General features: G+C 38.3%; 1 protein-coding gene and 1 pseudogene across 2 annotated transcripts in view; one reads left to right on the forward strand and one right to left on the reverse strand.

Moving 5' to 3' along the window:
• TPST1 (tyrosylprotein sulfotransferase 1) overlaps positions 1 to 18,653 on the forward strand; it is a 141,773-nt gene that overhangs the window by 101,423 nt on the left and 21,697 nt on the right. The window lies entirely within an intron of this gene.
• On the reverse strand, positions 15,951 to 16,924 carry LOC106558866 (annotated as a pseudogene).

An 18,653-nucleotide genomic window follows, 5' to 3' on the forward strand; every position in this document is an offset into this window, starting at 1 on the left:
TTGATTTCATCTCAGGTCATGATTCCAGGGTCAAGAATTTGAGCCCCATGTCAAGCTTTACACTCAGTAGAAAGTCTGCTTGAGATTTTCTTTCTCCCTATCCCTCTGTCCCTCCCGCTTCTAACACACGCTTGCTCTCTCGCAAATAAATTTTCAAACCACAAAAAAAAAAAAAAAAGAACTTAAGACATATTTATTCTTTTGTTAGCCTTTAAATATTACTTTCCTTTTTTTTTTTTTTTTTTTTTTTTTTTTTTAAGATTTTATTCACGAGAGGGCAGCCCCGGTGGCGCAGCGGTTTAGCGCCGCCTGCAGCCCAGGGCGTGATCCTGGAGACCCGGAATCGAGTCCCACGTCAGGCTCTCTGTATGATGCCTGCTTCTCCCTCTGCCTGTGTCTCTGCCTCTCTTTCTCTCTCTGTCTCTATGAATAAATAAATAAAATCTTTAAAAAAAAAGATTTATTAATGAGAGACAGAGAGAGAGGCAGAGATACAAGCAGAAGGAGAAGGAGGCTCCATGCTGGGAACCGGACGTGGGACTTGATCCCAGGTCTCCAGGATCACACCCTGGGCTGAAGGCGGCGCTAAGCCACTGAGCCACCCAGGCTGCCCTAAATACTACTTTCCAAACTCTACCTGATAAAATCTAAAGCTGTGCAATATTTTAAACCTCCACATAAATGTTTTACCTCTGATAACTACCATTTTAATGTTTTTGCTGTTACTATTCACTATTTAGGGTGGCTCAGCGGCTGAGCGTCTGCCTTTGGCCCAGGGCATGATCCTGGGATCCGGGATCGAGTCCCACATCGGGCTCCCCGCAGGGAGTCTGCTTCTCCCTCTGCCTGTGTTTCTACCTCTCTCTCTTGCTGTGTCTCTCATGAATAAATAAATAAAAATCTTAAAAAAAATCCATATGTTAGAATCATCCTTATTTTCTACAGACAATATTTACTTATGTTTATGTGCATATTTACCACTTCCCTTGCTCATGAGAATTTGTGTCTAAGATCCTCTGTATCAGGTGAGTGTCCCTTTGTGTATATAGAGAGATACAGATACATACATATACACACAACCGTTCTGTAGTTTTACTGTGATATACCTAACTGTGGCTTTTTTCTTTTATTTATTTTGCTTTATGCACCTATTTTAGGCAAATTCCTGTATTTCAATGCTTCTGTAAAATTCTCAGTCTTTTCTCTTTGAGTGTGTTTCCTCCATTTTCTGCATTTTGTCATTAGACTCCACAGTTAGTTGAATATTAATAAACTTTATTCTGCCCTCCAAATATTTTAACATCTCTGTCATGTTTTTTAGTATGTCTATCTGCTACATTATAGGAAATTTCTTTTTTTTTTAAGATTTTATTTATTTATTCATGAGAGACATAGAGAGAAAGGCAAAGACACAGGCAGAGGGAGAAGCAGGCTCCCTGCAAGGAGCCTGATGCAAGATTCAATCTGGTACCTGGGGATCACACCCTGAGCCAAAGGCAGATGCTTAACCGCTGAGCCACCCAGTCGTCCCCTGAGTAATTTCTTTGGATTCATTTTCTAGTTCACTCATTCTCTCTTCTTCTGCTTCTAATCTCTCTAATTTTTTTTTTTAATTTTATTTATTTATGATAGTCACACACAGAGAGAGAGACAGAGAGGCAGAGACATAGGCAGAGGGAGAAGCAGGCTCCATGCACCGGGAGCCCGACATGGGATTCGATCCCGGGTCTCCAGGATCGCGCCCTGGGCCAAAGGCAGGCGCTAAACTGCTGCGCCACCCAGAGATCCCTAATCTCTCTAATTTATCCAATATGCTTTAATTTTAACAGTTATATTTTGGGCAATTTTATTTTATTTTTTGAGAGAGAGAGTGCAACCTAGTGGGTGTAGGTAGAGGGAGAGGGGGAGAGAATTTTATTTTATTTCATTTTATTTTATTTTTATTTTTTTTAATTTATTTTTTAGGGGGAGAGAATTTTAAGTAGACTTCACATCCAGCACAAAGACCAACAGGGAGCTCAATCTCATGACCCTGAAATCATGACCTGAGCCAAAATCAACAGTCTGAGGTGTAACCAACTAGTTACCCAGGAACCCCTATTTTTTTTGGCTCTTTTTAACCTGCCTGCTATATTAAGAAAATATTCTCTTGTTCCTTGCTTGTTTTTTGAATATATGTATTTTATGAGAACTTTTAAAACATCAGAGTGGTCTTGAGTGTTTCAACTACTAGACAGTTTCTAGATTTTTTTTTTACCATTTGCACTCACTGCTTTAGAGACATAGATACTATCCCCAAATTTTCTTATATTCTTTTTTTCCATCTGTTTATCAAAGTAGTTGAATTCAATGGAAGTTCAGTGTTGCTTTGGTCAAATATTCATTTTAGGGACTTGAAATCTTGAATAAATATCTGTGGGCTTTATGTGAACCTTTATATATTTTTCACCTAATATATTTTGCATTTCAACAAATGACACATTCTCCTAAATAATGATGTGATAGACAAGTGAGTATACAAAGGCTTCATCCTGTTGCAAAAATCTGTTGATCATATTTCATCATTGAATGAAGGTTGTGCAGGCTTTTGCCAATTCCTTTCTGTTTTCCCACCATTTTTCAACCCAGAAATGCTTCTTTTCCTTTTCAAGGAGACAGTAAATATACTCCCCAACAGCCTCTTTCCTCCCCTTCCAAATCATTCCATCTCTGTCTTCTCTCTAAAGATAACTTCTGTCCTGAATTTATGATGGATTTCATTTAGCTTGTTTTTAACTTCATATAAAAGGAATCATACAATACGTATTGATGAAGAAAAAAAAACAGTCTGTGACAACCAGGAGCTGATATTACACAATATCTAAGCTATAGTTAGTTTATTAGAAGTTGGGTTTATGCTCCCCATTAGGACTTGGTCTCCTACTGGATATAAATGATCTCATAGAATATCAAGATCAGACAGTATTATTTTTTAACTGTAATGAACTGAGAAAAGACAGGACTACCTGATAATTTTGTCTAAACACAGAGAAAATTAAGGTCATTTTGGAAACCACAAAATACTAAACACCCACCTCTTGTCTAGTATGATTGACTGTTGTTTACCAGTAATCATTTTAGTCTTGCTTCTAATCTGCCTTCCTCTAGATAAGATATAATAAGATACCCAGTCATAAAATCATCCCTTTTGGTTGGCAGCACCCAATCCAGAGCAAACTCCTGCTTCCTTGGACTTCTCTCCAAATCATCTACTAAAACCCGAATCATATAAATCCTTTCCATTACTCTTTTACTGAGACACCCCACTTTCCCTATGATGTGGATTTTCCTTTGCTTAAAATGAGTTATAAACTCAACATGTTCAACTATAGCTATATTCCTGGTAGTCTTTAACTAGAGGGCATTGACAGTATTTGTTTTTATCTGGTTTCTTTCATTTAATATTTGTGAGATTCATGTTGTTGCATTTCACAGTAGTTCATTTTTGTTATATTATACTTTGATTATACAACTATTTGGACATTTGGTTGTTTGTAGTTTTAGGGATGTTTTAATGTTGATAAACAATATCCTTGTCAATGTCTTTCAGTGAAAATGAGTATGTATTTTTGTTGAGAATATTTCTGAGAGTTATGTTAGGAGTTGCTACTGTTACTACTCAAAGTAATCCATAATTCTTATATTCACAGTTACAGTTGATTACAGCAAAAGGATATAAAGTAAAATCAGCAAGGGGAAAAGACATGTAGAGGTAACTCTGGAGGAAACCAGGTGCTGTCCTCAAGTGGTAGAGTCACATATGGTATGCTTCATTCACCCAGCGCCATATGTGACAATGTATCTGAATTGTTGCCAGCCAGGGAGCTCACCTGAGCTTTTGTATCAGGGTTTTTGTTGGAGGTCAGTTCCAGGCCTATCATGCCTGCATGACTAACTTCACAGTTTCTCAGGCTCCAGAACCCCCAGAGAAAAAAACAGGTGTTCACCATAAATAAATTATTCACATAAGCTATCTGTTCATACTGGTAGGACTTGGCCCAAAGCCTCAGACATGCAGAAACATTCTTATAGACAAAATACTCAGAACTCAGATCCCAACCACAAGCCAGTACTGAAAACAAGCCTTTCGTCGGAACACACAGCATTTGAACAACCTAGGCCTGCTGAGTTCATCTTTTTCTTCACAGAGTAAAAGTGATAAGTCATAGGGCATTTGTATGTCAAAATTTAGGAGATAATGCCAAAGAGTTTTCCAAAGTGACTATACCAGTTTACTGTCTCACCATTGGGTATGTGACAATTTCAGTTGCTGTGCACTTTCAGTATTTATTAGAATCAATCTTTTAAAATTTTAGTGTCTTTTTATTGGTGAACAGTGATGTCTCATTGTGTTAAAATGTATATGTACTTAATTACTAACCATGTGTCTTTTTAAAGGCCTAATAATATTTGGTTCAGTTATACTACACTTTGTTTATCCAGTTGCCCTGTGATGGACATGTGGATTGTTTCCATCTTTTGGTTATTATGAACATGAATGTACAGGTTTCTGTGTGGATACATGTTTTCATTTCTCTTGGATATACCTAGAAACAGAATTCCTGGTAATTTTCATATGGCAATTCTATGTTTAACTTTTTGAGAACTGCCAAACTCTTTTACATAGTGGTTATACCATTTTACATTCCCATCAGCGACGTGCAGACGTTCTGATTTCTTCACCTCCTCACCAGTACTTGTTATTTTCCTTTCAAAACAAAAAAGTTCTAGTCATCCTAGCAAATGTAAAGTATTATCTCATTGTGGTTTTTTGATTTGCATTTCTTTAATGTTCAAATGAATTTGAACATTTCTTCATGCACTTGTTTTCCATTTGTATATCTTTGGAGAAATGTCTACTCAAATCCACTACCCACCATTTTTTAATTAGGTTGTTATTTTGTTGAGTTCTAAGAGTTCTTTATATATTCTATGTACCAAGCCTTTATGAGATGTATGATTGCAAATATTTTTCCCATTCCATAGATTATCTTTTCATTCTCTTGATAACATCTTTTGATGGACAAAGGTTTTAATTTGTATGTGTCCAATTTGTTTCTTCATTTGATGCTTATGCTTTGGAGGTCAAATCTAATAATCCATTGCATATCTGAAGTAATGAAGATTTACCTGTGTTTTCTTATGATAGTTTATTTTATAAGATTTATTTATTCATTTCAGAGAGAGAATGTGTGTGCATGAGCAGGCGGGAAGGGCAGAAGGAGAGGGGAAGCAGACTCCCCCCCGGTTGCGGAGCCCAACAAGAGCTCAATCCCATAACCCCGAAATTATGACCTGAGCCAAAGTCAGACGCTTAACTGAGCCACCCAGGTGCCCCATTATGATAGTTTTATAATTTTTTAAAAAAATATTTTATTTATTTATTCATGAGAGACAGAGAGAGAGAGGCAGAGACACACAGGCAGAGGGAGAAGCAGGCTCCACGCAGGGAGCCCGACGTGGGACTTGATCCCGGGTCTCCAGGATCATGCCTTGGACTGAAGGTGGCACTGAACCACTGAGCCACCCGGGGCTGCCCTAGTTTTATAATTTTAATTCTTATATTTAGACCTTTTATCCATTATGAGCTAATTTTCATTAATGAAGTAGGGTTCCAATTTCATGTTTTTGCATATCTAGTTAGCACTATTTGTTGGAGAGCTTATTCTTTTCTCCATTGAATGGTTTTGGTACTCTTGTGAAAAATCAGTTGTCCATAGATGTTTGGGTTTATTTCTTGAGCCACAATTTCATTCTGTTGGCTATATGGTTGTCCTTGTGCCAGTACCAATGTTGGATTGTTGTAACTTTGGAATGAGTTTTGAGATCTGTTTGAGTTCTTGAGCTTTGTTATTCTTTTTCAGTATTGTTTTAGCTTTTCAGGGTCCCTTGCAATTTCATATGAATATGATGATTAACTCTTCCATTTACACACATGTTCCCGTGCATGCACACACACAAAGCCATTGGGATTTTGATAGAGATTACATTAAATTTGCAGATCACTTTGGAGAATAGTGCCATCTTAAGAATATTAAGTCTTCTAATCTATGAACATTAAATGTTTTTAAAAAATATTTTATTCATTTATTCATGAGAGACACAGAGAGAGGCAGAGACACAGGCAGAGGGAGAAGCAGTCTCCCTGCAGGGAGCCCGATGTGGGACTTGATCCCAGGACCCGAGATCAGGACCCGAGCCAAAGGCAGACACTCAACCACTGAGCCACCCAGGTGTCCCTTAAATGTTTTTTCACGTAATTGTGTCTTCTTTAATATCTTTCTTCAGTGTTTGGTTGTTTTTACTGTAGACATCTTTTACTCCCTTTAAATTTATTCCTAGGTGGTTTTTCTGTGAAGATGTTATTGTAAATGGGTTTGGATTCTTAATTTCCTTTTTTTTTTCATCTAAATACACTCATTTTCACACCCTGCAACATTGTTTTTACCCTGCAACATTGCTGAATTTATTAATTATAGTAGCTATTTTATGTATGTATGGATTCTTGGGATTTTCTACCTGTAGAATTACGTCATCTGCAAATAGAAATAATTTCTTTTCCAAATTGGATGCCTTTACTTTCTTTTTCTTGTATAATTTCTCTGGCTAAGACTTCTAGTGCAATTGAACATCAGTGCAAAAGTAGGCATCCTTGTCTTATTCCTGATCTTAACGGGAATCTTAGTTTTTCACCATTAAGTATGATGTTAGGTGTTGGGTTTTCATAAGTGCTCTCTATCATGTTAATGAAGTTACTTCCACTTTGCTGAGTGTTTATAATGAAGAAGGTTGAATTTTGTTGAGTGCTTTTTCTGAATCTATTGAGATAATTGTGTGCTGTTTCTCTAATTTTCCATTCAGTAGTTTATTTAGTACCTGCGAGGTACCATGTAAGATGTGCTTAAAGATAAATGACATAAAGACTTTTGCTATTAAGATAATGTCACTGGGGGGAGAAGCAGGGGAAAAAATAATTCCAAAAGTAATGTGATTGAGGCTACAAAAAAGAGTCACCAAGGGGATGCCTGAATGGCTCAGTCAGTTGAGCATCCAACTCTTGATTTCAGCTCAGGTCATGATCTCAGGGTCATGTGATTGAGCCCCATGTGGGCTCCACACTGGGCATGGAGTCTGCTTGGGATTCTCTCTCTCTCTCTCCCTTTCCTTTTGCCCCACTCCCCAAAAAAGGGCAACCCAATGCTCTGGAATATTAGAAATTATCATCCAGCATGGACAATGTGGACATGAACTCACGACCCTGAGATCATGACCTGAGCAGAAGCCAAGAGTCCGACATTTAACCAAATGCACCACCCAGGTGCCCCAGAGGTTAGAAAGTTTAATTCAATTTAGGACTTTGCAGTGGTGCTGATATTTTAGCTGAGTTTTAAGACTTAAATAGAGGTTCACCAGCCAAGACAAAGTTTGGAAGAGGAATTTCAGTCAGAGGGAACAGTTAGTAGAAAGGTAGGAGAACATGAAGCTGTGTTGGACATGACAGATTGTTGTTTGGAGACGCAATTGGACAGAAAGTTGTAGGAGAGGAAGCTGTATGGTAAGGTTGAAGGAAAAGTTCAGATGGCCTTGTGTACCACGTTTGAGTTTTCAGACTGGGCATGACAGATGGACAGCAAGGCAGTCACTTGCTCATAGCCATATGGATTAGAATGAGGAGAGACAGAAAACAGAATTTTGAAAAAATTTACCGCATATAACTTAATTGTTATCATTAGTTTTTCATTTTTTTTCTTTTCCTTTCGATCCTCTCTCCTTCGTCTCCCAGTTAGTGCTGTCTTGTGTCAGCATCTGTTACAATACCATTTCCAGAATGCAAGAGGTGGTAGGTAGGAGAAAAAAATATATATATAATGATATGATGTAACTATCAGAATTTGAATTCTCATTTTTTTTTAAGATTTTATTTATTCATGAGAGACAAAGAGAGAGGGGCAGAGACACAGGCAGAGGAAAAGCAGGCTCTCTGAGGGGACCCTGACATGGGACTCGGTCCCAAGCCTCCGAAATCACACCCAGAGCTGAAGGTAGATGCTCAACCACTGACCCACTCAGACCTCACTAATTCTGATAAGTTTTATGTAAATATGTACCATACTTCTTTTTAAGTCATCAAAAAATTAAGTGAAGCAGCAAAAGAGCCCTTCTGAAAACACAGAACTACTTGAGCTTAATTTCTGAGAATTTGCATTGCTAGAAATAAATGACTAGCCATCAGTGCAGCAAGTTTATTTTCTGTCCTGGCTGGCATTTGGTGTGGACTAGAATGGATTTTCTGGTAATTTGATTTAAGAGATGACTGCTTTACATCTTTGTTGATATCTATAAAGCTAAACATAGGGCTTTGCTCATCAAATAAATGTCTTCATTGTTGAGTGAATGATTTACTTTGAATTAAATTATTTGAACAATTCAAACCATTATAGATAATCTAAATTAAGTTCTTAAGTTATAAAATATACAATTATAAGTGCAATATTGTTACTGCTGCATGGAAACACAAGTCACCATTAACTAAAATTCAGTGGCCAGTGACCTCATAACCAATTATTACTTTGTAGAATTTATCTTCAGTACCGTCCTGAGATTACTATTCCCTAAAAGTATTTTCTACTATAATAATTTTTCCTGATTAGGTTCAAAGAGATACAAACTCAAAATTCTTACAACTTAAAGTACTTTTGATCAGAAACTTGATGACATATATTGATATTTATTATGAAGCTTCTGGTATTATCTGGAAAGTAATTCATGGAGAAGGAAAAGGATGAGTGACAAATATGAAAAATAGTAACTTTTCAGTAATGGAAGCATAGTCTAGTCAAGCAATTCTTAAATTTTTGGGGGTCAGGACCAAAACTATTTTTTTTTTTAATTTTTATTTATTTATGATAGGCACACAGTGAGAGAGAGAGGCAGAGACACAGGCAGAGGGAGAAGCAGGCTCCATGCACCGGGAGCCTGACGTGGGAATCGATCCCGGGTCTCCAGGATCGCGCTCTGGGACAAAGGCAGGCGCTAAACCGCTGCGCCACCCAGGGATCCCCAGGACCAAAACTATTAAAAATGATCAGACTCAAAAGAGCTTTTGTTTACATGCTATATCTGTGTATCCATCTCAATGTTTATCTTATTAGAAACGAAAACTGAAAAAATCTAAATATTTAAAATACACTTAAAAATAATAAACTCGGGCAGCCCCGGTGGCGCAGAGGTTTAGCGCCGCCTGCACCCTAGGGCATGATCCTGGAGACCCAGGATCGAGTTCCGCATTGGGCTTCCTGCATGGAGCCCACTTCTCCCTCTGCCTGTGTCTCTACCTCTCTCTCTCTCTGAATGAATAAATAAATAAATCTTTAAAAAATAATAATAATAAACTCATTATATACAAATTATAATATAACCTAGTTTTATGAAAAAGAACTACTCTATAACAAAAAGCATTAGAGTATTTTACATTTTTGCAATGTCTTCATTGTCTAACTTGATACATGGGCTCTCATACCTGTTTTGTATTCATTCTTTTGCAATATCACATGTCAGGTAGCCTCTGGAAAGCTCTACTATTACACTAAAGAGAAAATTAGTGTTCACTTTATGAAATCCCTGAAAGGGTCTCAAAACTAGTTTGAGAACCTCTGGTCAGTTTCAGGCAACCACAAAATGTAGTTTATTCTGGATTAAAAAGGATGTCTGGCAGATGTCAGTATTTTTTCTGACTTAGATATTACAGTGGAAAGTAGTTTGTATATTCTCCCATCCAGACTTCAGGGGACTTAGCCAAAATAAATTTGTCACTTTTTAAATATTTTCTGGAATCTAGGCTACTCTCGGGCATGTCCCATGTGTTGTCTCAACATTCAGGCTTCTTTGATCTTTGGCACCTCTATATCAACATGTTCAGAGGAAGAGAGAGGGGGAATGGAGAATCGTGCACAAAGTCTTAAATGCTTCCTCTTAGAAATGTCATACATGATTCCTCAATGTTTTGCTAATAAAAGCCATGACTGACATCAAGTGGTCCTGGCTAACTTCAAGAGATAGGGAAGTGTGCCTCTCATGTGCCAGAGGAAAGGAGGGCTGGATATATTGGTGAGCAGCACAAATATTTACCACTTTCTTAGAAGTGATGTTTTTAAGGAACATGAATATAAATACCTTGGGCACAAGGACCTGGTAAACGTTACCACAGTGTGATGAATACCTAGGATAGTATCTCTCCTAACCAAGAAATACTTGTTGCACAAACAATTGAGAGGAAGACATTAAACTTCCCAAATTCAGCAAAGCAATAATATTTTCTGATTGGGCTATAGGAATAGAAGAGTATAAGTTGAATTTATCTCTAATGAGGAACGATTTGTTTTTCTTACATTTAGGAGTTTATTATGTTCAATCTTTGGTAAATTTGGATGGTTTTGTGGGATAGTCTAAAAATATAAAATAACTTTTTTAAGCCTTCATTGTAGAAATAGAAGTTGATATACAGGGATCCCTGGGTGGCGCAGCGGTTTGGCGCCTGCCTTTGGCCCAGGGCGCGATCCTGGAGACCCGGGATCGAATCCCACGTCGGGCTCCCGGTGCATGGAGCCTGCTTCTCCCTCTGCCTGTGTCTCTGTGCCTCTCTCTCTCTCTGTGACTATCATAAATAAATAAAAATTAAAAAAAAAAAAAGAAGTTGATATACATGCAGTTATATCTTTTTTTTTTTTAATTTTTTTAATTTATTTATGATAGTCACAGAGAGAGAGAGAGGCAGAGACACAGGCAGAGGGAGAAGCAGGCTCCATGCACCGGGAGCCCGACGTGGGATTCGATCCCGGGTCTCCAGGATCGCGCCCTGGGCCAAAGGCAGGCGCCAAACCGCTGCGCCACCCAGGGATCCCCATACAGTTATATCTATGCTACCATTTACCATATGATTTCATTCTCCCACTATTTTTTTTTCTTCTCAAAATATGAAATTTAGCTTAGTATACCACATTTCATTGATTGAATTAACATAATTTTTTTGAGACACCAGGAAACAAAACTGACAAAAATCCTTTTTACCTAGAAAATAAGCAATAATTATAGCAAATAAGTAAATTATAAATTATTAGATGATAATTTCTTTGGGAAAAATAATGTAAGGTTAGGGGGATCGAGATAGTTGAATGGGTGACGGAACAGGTTACAATTATGCAGAGTAATCTGAGCAGTACTTATTAAAAGAAGATGCATCTGAGCAAAGACATCAAGGTGGTAAGGGAATTTCCATCCAGATATTTGGGGGCAAGCCTATACAAGGTAGAGGGAATAGTCTGTGCACAGGCTTTGAGGCAGGAGAACACCTGGTTTGTTTGAGGCATCACATATGATTGGAGTTGAGCCAGTGAAACAGAAATAAAATAGATTGGTTGACTTCCAGTCTCTGCTTCTAGTCATCCCAGGGACCACAGCCATTGTGCTTATCTAGTTTCTTTGATGGTAGAAATTCTTGTCTCTTAGCAGTAGTCTTCTATCTCTGCCCATGCCCTTGGCTCTGAGAAAGTTTTTTTAAAAATAGCCTCGGGGGATCCCTGGGTGGCGCAGCGGTTTAGCGCCTGCCTTTGGCCCAGGGCGCGATCCTGGAGACCTGGGATCGAATCCCACGTCGGGCTCCCGGTGCATGGAGCCTGCTTCTCCCTCTGCCTGTGTCTCTGCCTCTCTCTCTCTCTCTCTCTGTGTGTGACTATCATAAATAAATAAAAATTTAAAAAAAAAAATAAAATAAAATAAAATAAAATAAAAATAGCCTCGGATTGAAAAGGCAAAACTCAAAATTTAGTCTTTGCCCCCAGACTTATCTTTTTGTTTGGTGGAGAATTCTTAACAATATTTAGAAAGGCCTACATTAGGCTTTTGCTTTTTTTTTTTTTTCCAAGTCTTCACTCCCTCTACATACACTTACTTTAACTTGATATACAGAATTTGACTTTTTCAATCCAGAAAATGTCCAAATTATTGTACCTTCAGTTTCAATTTGGCCTTAACAGAGCTGTTTTTACTTTCAAATATTTATTGATGGCAGGATTTACCGAAGACTAAAAAAATTCATCAACAAATACCAACATCTGGACTTTAACTTTCCCCAGTGTTACATATAACCTCCATAGGGACATGATCAGTGTCCTAAGTTACAATATTTGATAGTGTTTAACCTAAAACGACTGAAGTTGCTACAAAAAGTTTCACATTCCCTGTTTGGTCTTGTGGGGTCCCTACTAGTACTCTCTGACGATCCTACCTCTTAACTTTATATTACAGTTTCTCATTCCCAATATGAAGTTCTTAGTTTCAAGCAACAGGAACCAACTCAGGCTGATTTAAGCAGAAAGATAATGTATTAAAAAGGTATAAGATGGACAGCCTGGGTGGCTCAGCGATTTAGCACCGCCTCAAGCCCAGGGCCTGATCCTGGAGTCCCGGGATTGAGTTCTGTCGGGCTCCCTGCATGGAGCATGCTTCTCCCTCTGCCTGTGTCTCTGCCTCTCTCTGTGTGTCTCTCATGAATAAATAAATAAAATCTTAAAAAAAAAAAAAAGGTATAAGATGACATAAATAAACCCTACCATTTATGGTTAATCGTTTTTCAAAAAGATTGCCAAGATGGGGTGCCTGGGTGGCTCAGTGGTTGAGCATCTGCCTTGGGCTCAGGTCATGATTCTGGGGTCTGGGATTGAGTCCCACATTGGGCCCCCCACAGGGAGCCTGCTTCTCCCTCTGCCTATGTCTCTGCTTCTCTCTGTGCCTCTTATGAATAAATAAATAAATAAATAAAATCTTAAAAAAAAAAAAAAGCATGCCAAGACAATTCAATGGGAAAAGAATAGTCTTTCCAACAAATGGTACTAGGACAACTGGATGTCGACACGCAAAGACTGAAATTGGATCCCGTAATATTGTACACAGAAATTAACTCAAAATGAATTATAGACCTAAATGTAAGAGCTAAAACTGTAAAACTTGTAGAAGAAACATAGGAATAAATATTTATAGCTTTATATGTGACATTAGTTTTGTAGTTATTGGACTGCATTGAAGTTAAAAACCTTTGTGCTGTAAATAATGCCATCAAGAAAGTAAAAAGACAACACATAGAATATCCAGATGCTAGAGTCTAGAATATATAAAGAATTCTATGACTCTATAATGAGATTTCACATCATCCAATTTAAAAATGGGCAAAGAGGGGATCCCTGGGTGGCGCAGCGGTTTGGCGCCTGCCTTTGGCCCAGGGCGCGATCCTGGAGACCCGGGATCGAATCCCACATCGGGCTCCCAGTGCATGGAGCCTGCTTCTCCCTCTGCCTGTGTCTCTGCGCCTCTCTCTCTCTCTGTGACTATCATAAATAAATAAAAATTTAAAAAAAAAATGGGCAAAGAGTGGACACTTCTCTAAAGAAGATATAGAAATAGGGGCACCTGGGTGACTCGATTGGTTAAGCATCCTACTCTTGGTTTCAGCTCAAGACATGATCTTGTAGGTCGTGAGATTGAGCCCTGAGTTGGGTTCCATGCTCAGGGGGGAATCTGCTTGAAGATTCTCTCCCTCTGTCCCTCCCCCACTCTCTCTTCCTCTCTCTCTCTCAAATAAATAAATCTTAAAAAGAAAGATACAGAGGTAGCTAATAAACACATGAAAAGATGCTTAATATCATTAATCATTAGGGAGATGCAAATCAAAAACACAATTAGATACTACTTCACATCCACTAAGATGCCTATAATAAAAATATATGAAAAACAGTACGGTAGTTCTTCAAAATATATGAAAGCAGATACTCCTATTTGTATGCCAGCGTTCAGAGCAGCATTTTCAAAATAGCCAAAAGGTCTGAACAACAACAGATGGACAAATAAATAAAATAGAAAAAATGGATGGATGGATGGATAAATAAAATGTACTATATACATACAGTGGAATGAAATTCCTTAAAATGGACTGAATTTTGATACATGCTGCCATCTTGAAGGCAGACATTATGCTAAGTGGGCTAAGTGAAATAGCCAGATAACAAAAGGACAAATATTGTATGATTCTACTTACACGGGGTACTTAGAATAGTCAAATAATAGAAACTAAAGTAGAACAGTAGCTATCAGGGACTGGAGGAATGAAGGGATTATCTATTATTTAATAGATATTTTTTTTAAATATGATTTTTATTTTATTTTTATTTATGTATTTATTTTTTTTACTCATGAGAGACACAGAAAGAGAGAGAGAGAGAGAGGCAGAGACACAGGCAGAGGGAGAAGCAGGCTCCATGCCGGGAGCCCGATGTGGGACTCGATCCTGGGTTTCCAGGATTAGGCCCTGGGCTGCAGGCGGCGCTAAACCGCTGAGCCACCGGGGCTGCCCTTAATAGATATTATTATTTAATAGATACAGAGTTTCAGTAAGGGATGATAAAAAAATTCTTGAAATGGATTGTGGAGATAGCTGCACGACAGTGTGAATGCACTTAATGCCATTGAACTATATACTTTAAAATGGTTAAAATGGTATGGAACTGGTGAATCACTATATTGTATACCTGAAACTAATATACTGTGTGTTAACTACCCCAGAATTAAAATTTTTTAAAATTTAAATGGTTAAAATGGGAAATTTTGTAATATATTTTACCATAATGAAAACAAAAAAATATTTAGTAATGTTTTTCCAAGTATGTGGATACATTAGTATCCTTATACAATGCTGGTGGGAATATAAAATGGTACAATAACTTTGGAAAACAGACTGGCAGTTCCTCAAAAAGTTAAACACAAAATGGACAAAGGCCTTAGTATTTCTCCAAAGAAGATTAACACAAATGGCCAATAAACATATGAAAAGATGCTTGGCTTATATTTTTTTATGAGATGTCAGTCAGATGTGTCCATAAGAAGAGTTTGAGAAGAGGCTTAGGAAAACAAAGTTTATTATATTTACAGGTCCTACAGATAGAAGTCATGGCATCCCATGCAGGGCTATGTGGAAAAGCTACCAAGGTGGTTAGGGACAGAAGATAGGAGCAAGGGGAGGGGTTAGGCCAGAGTCTTTATTGGGGGTTTCCAAATGAAAGGCAAGACAGGGCAGGGTGAACAGTTTAGGATTGGCTAGTTTAACTTATTTTAGTAGTATATGGGCTTCCAGATGGTTGCACTTGCCTGACGCCTGATCCCAGGATGATTAAGTCAGAGGAATACTGTCTTTTGGGGTATAGGGACTAGATAGAGGAGTTTAGGCCCTGGGTTGCTTAGTATGTATATCAAAGACATACTTTGAGCTGGGTCCTTTGCTGTCTGTAAGAATTGGCGAGACCTGGAGGGGCAGTCTCTCTCCAGCCAGGAAATTGTTTTCTGGGAGGGTTTTTTTTTTTTTTTTATGGTGTCAAAATATGATATGCAGGAATTAAAAACCATTAAAATGAAATGTTCAGTATCATTTGCATGAAATGCATACTGAAACCAGAAGATACCCCGTCACATTCATTAGGATGGCTATGTTTCAGAGAAAGAAAAGGAGGGTCACCTGGGTGGCTTAGTCAGTTAAGCATCCAACTCTTGATTTTGGCTCAAGACATGATCTCAAGGCCATGGAATTGAGCCCCACATTGGACTCCACGTGGAGTCTATTTGTCCCTCTCCCTCTGCTCCTCCCAAGCCCCCCTTCAGTTCTCTCTCTCAAATAAATAAATAAAATATTTTTAAAAAAATCTTTAAAGAAAATTACAGATGTTGGCGAGGATGTAAGAGAAATTAGAACCTCCATGCATGAATGGTGCGAACATAAAATGATGCAGTCACTTTTAATAGTTCATCAAAAAGTTAAACATAGAATTACCACATAACCTAGCAATTCCATTTCTAGGTATATATCCAGAAGGATTGAAAGGAAGGACTTTCAATTATTTGTAAGATTGGTGTACAGATTATTTGTACATTTGTATTTGTTCATAACAGCATTATTTGCAATAGCCAAAAGGTGGAAACAACCCAAACATCCATTGATGGATGAGTAGATAAACAGGTGGTGTATACATACAATGGAATATTATTCAGCTTTAAAAAGGAATGAAATTCTGATACCTACTCAAACTTCGATTTCAACTGAAAACATTATGCTAAGGGAAATAAGCCAAATACAAAAGGACAAATGTTATATGATTCTATTTGTGCTTAGATAGGATAGGCAAGTTCATAGAAATAGAAAGTAAAGCAGATTATCAGGGGTAGGCTATGATTCCATTTTCATTAAGTTCAAAGTTACTCTTACTGTCAGAAGACACGTTATGACTAGAGGGAGACATAAGATGGTGGGTCATTTTCTATTTCTTAATCTGTGTTCGTTCTGTAAAATTTCAAGAGCTGTTCAATCATAATTTGCACATTTTCCATAATATGTTGTACTTTAGTTAAATTTTACTTAAAATTGGGGGAAAAAAGATCTCTGGATTTCAAGGTTTTTTGTTTTTTTTTTTAACAACTGATAATTTATTTAAAAAGATTGATGCAGGCATGTACAATGGTGACTTCAACCCCTGGCTCAATACTGATGGAAGTAATCTGTTTGATAGTCTCAGAAGGATTGTGCAAATCAGTGAGTCACTCATGGATTCTCATCTAAAAATAATCCCAAATCTTAGAGCCTTCCCCACAAGTTTTTCTTACATGGATTCTTAGAGTCCTGGGGGCATCCGAACTGGTCCTTTCACTTTGAGATTTGTATCCTTTGTGCCTCTGACCAAGTTGGCCCATACCTTCTCCAGAGATTTTATGTTGCAGCTGATTAGAGTAATTCTAATTCTGTGAATAGCCACCTCTGGTTCCATGGGTGCCTTCCTGTGTCTTTAAAAGCCATGGCTGACTGCGCACAGCTTCCTGACCAACTTGTTCCTGGGAGAGCGACCAGTGGGGACTCAGGAGCAGGAGTGGGGTGCCCAGAGCTCTGCTGTAGCTGCCACCACGTCTTCCTCAAAAGAGAGGAGTTCAGTTTTTAAATGCTGAAAAGATAGCCATTTTCTCTTCATCTTGTAATCATCTAAAAACAATAACCATAACAAGCAGTGGAGACAAAGATCCTGTGTTTGACACTTGGAGAAATCTGCAGGCCCAAACAAGAAGACACAGAGGAAGAGCATCAAGTGCAATGAAGAGCAAATAGAAATGAGAAGACACATTGAGGATGATCAAGTGCAGTGAAGGTCAAGTAAAGGTGACAGGACCTCCAGTGTGGGTACATTACGGAAGAACACAGGTTTCCACAGAATTGGCAAGCTCAAGGGCAAAACCAACAGTTTCTTGTCTGTAACAAGAACAGTACATAGCCAAGTGCCAGTACTCCCTAGATGGGATTTGACGTGAAATATCATGAAGCAGGGAGGGAAGAGACTGAACACAGTGTGTATAAGCCATTTTTGTACAGTGCTGTCTGTTGTGAAGTGGGTTGAAGGAAAGAGTCAGCAATCATCTTGGTTAGTTGTTGAGAAATGAAGGTAGAAAACCCAGTTCTCGGGACACTCGGATGACTCGTGGTTGGGCGCCTGCCTTTGGCTCAGGTCAGATCCTGGGATCCAGGATCGAGTCCTGCATCGGGCTCCCTGCAAGGAGCCTGCTTCTCCCTCTGCCTGTGTCTCTACCTCTCTCTCTCTCAGTCTGTGTCTCATGAATAAATAAATAAATCTTAAAAAAAAAAAAACAAAAAAACAACCAGTTCTCCTATACAACCTAAAGAGAATTGCTACCAAGCTATAATGTGACCCTGGGGCTTCCCCAGTATGAACCTCTTGTAAATATTTGACATATAAACAACTCCTCTCTTTCAAAAATGAGTAATAAATCAAAAAGGAATACATATCAGGAAAATTTGACCAGCATATAGCCATGAATTTTTTTAATTAATGAAGTAATCATCTATTAATAATTATTATTAATGGCACACCTAGCTTGCTTAGTGCAGTGTGAGACTTGACCTTAGGGGTCATGAGTTTAAGACCCATGTTGGGCACAGAGCCTACTTTTAAAAATTATTAATAATTATACTGAAGGGGATAATGAAGCAGGGACAAGTATTTGTTAATTTCAGGGTTTTTTTTTTAAGATTTTATTTATTAATGAGAGACACAGAGAGAGGCAGAGACACAGGCTCTGTGGGGAGCCTGATGCAGAACTCAATCCTAGGACCCCAGGATCACGACCTGGGACAAAGGCAAATGCTCAACTGCTGAGCTACTCAGGCATCCCTGTTTCAATTTTTATATAGAGATAAGATTTATCTCCCACCAAGACTCATGAGGTGAGGCAATTAATAAATGTGGAAAAGACATTCAAATACTGGGCAGCCAAATAGAGCATAGATGCCAGGGCGTGATCCCGGGGTGCTGGGATTGAGTCCTTCATCAGGCTCTCTTCATGGAGCCTGCTTCTCCCTCTGCCTGTGTGTCTGCCTCTGAGTGTGTGTGTGTGTGTGTGTGTGTGTGTCTGTCTGTCTTTCTGTGTCTCTCATGAATAATTAATTAATTAATTAATTAATTTTGGGGGAACAAACAACTTTTAACATTATCCTTCTGCCTCAATACTGATTCCTAGCT

The sequence above is a fragment of the Canis lupus genome, chromosome 6, assembly GCF_011100685.1.
Source record: "Canis lupus familiaris isolate Mischka breed German Shepherd chromosome 6, alternate assembly UU_Cfam_GSD_1.0, whole genome shotgun sequence".
Classification (NCBI taxonomy): Eukaryota; Metazoa; Chordata; class Mammalia; order Carnivora; family Canidae; genus Canis; species Canis lupus.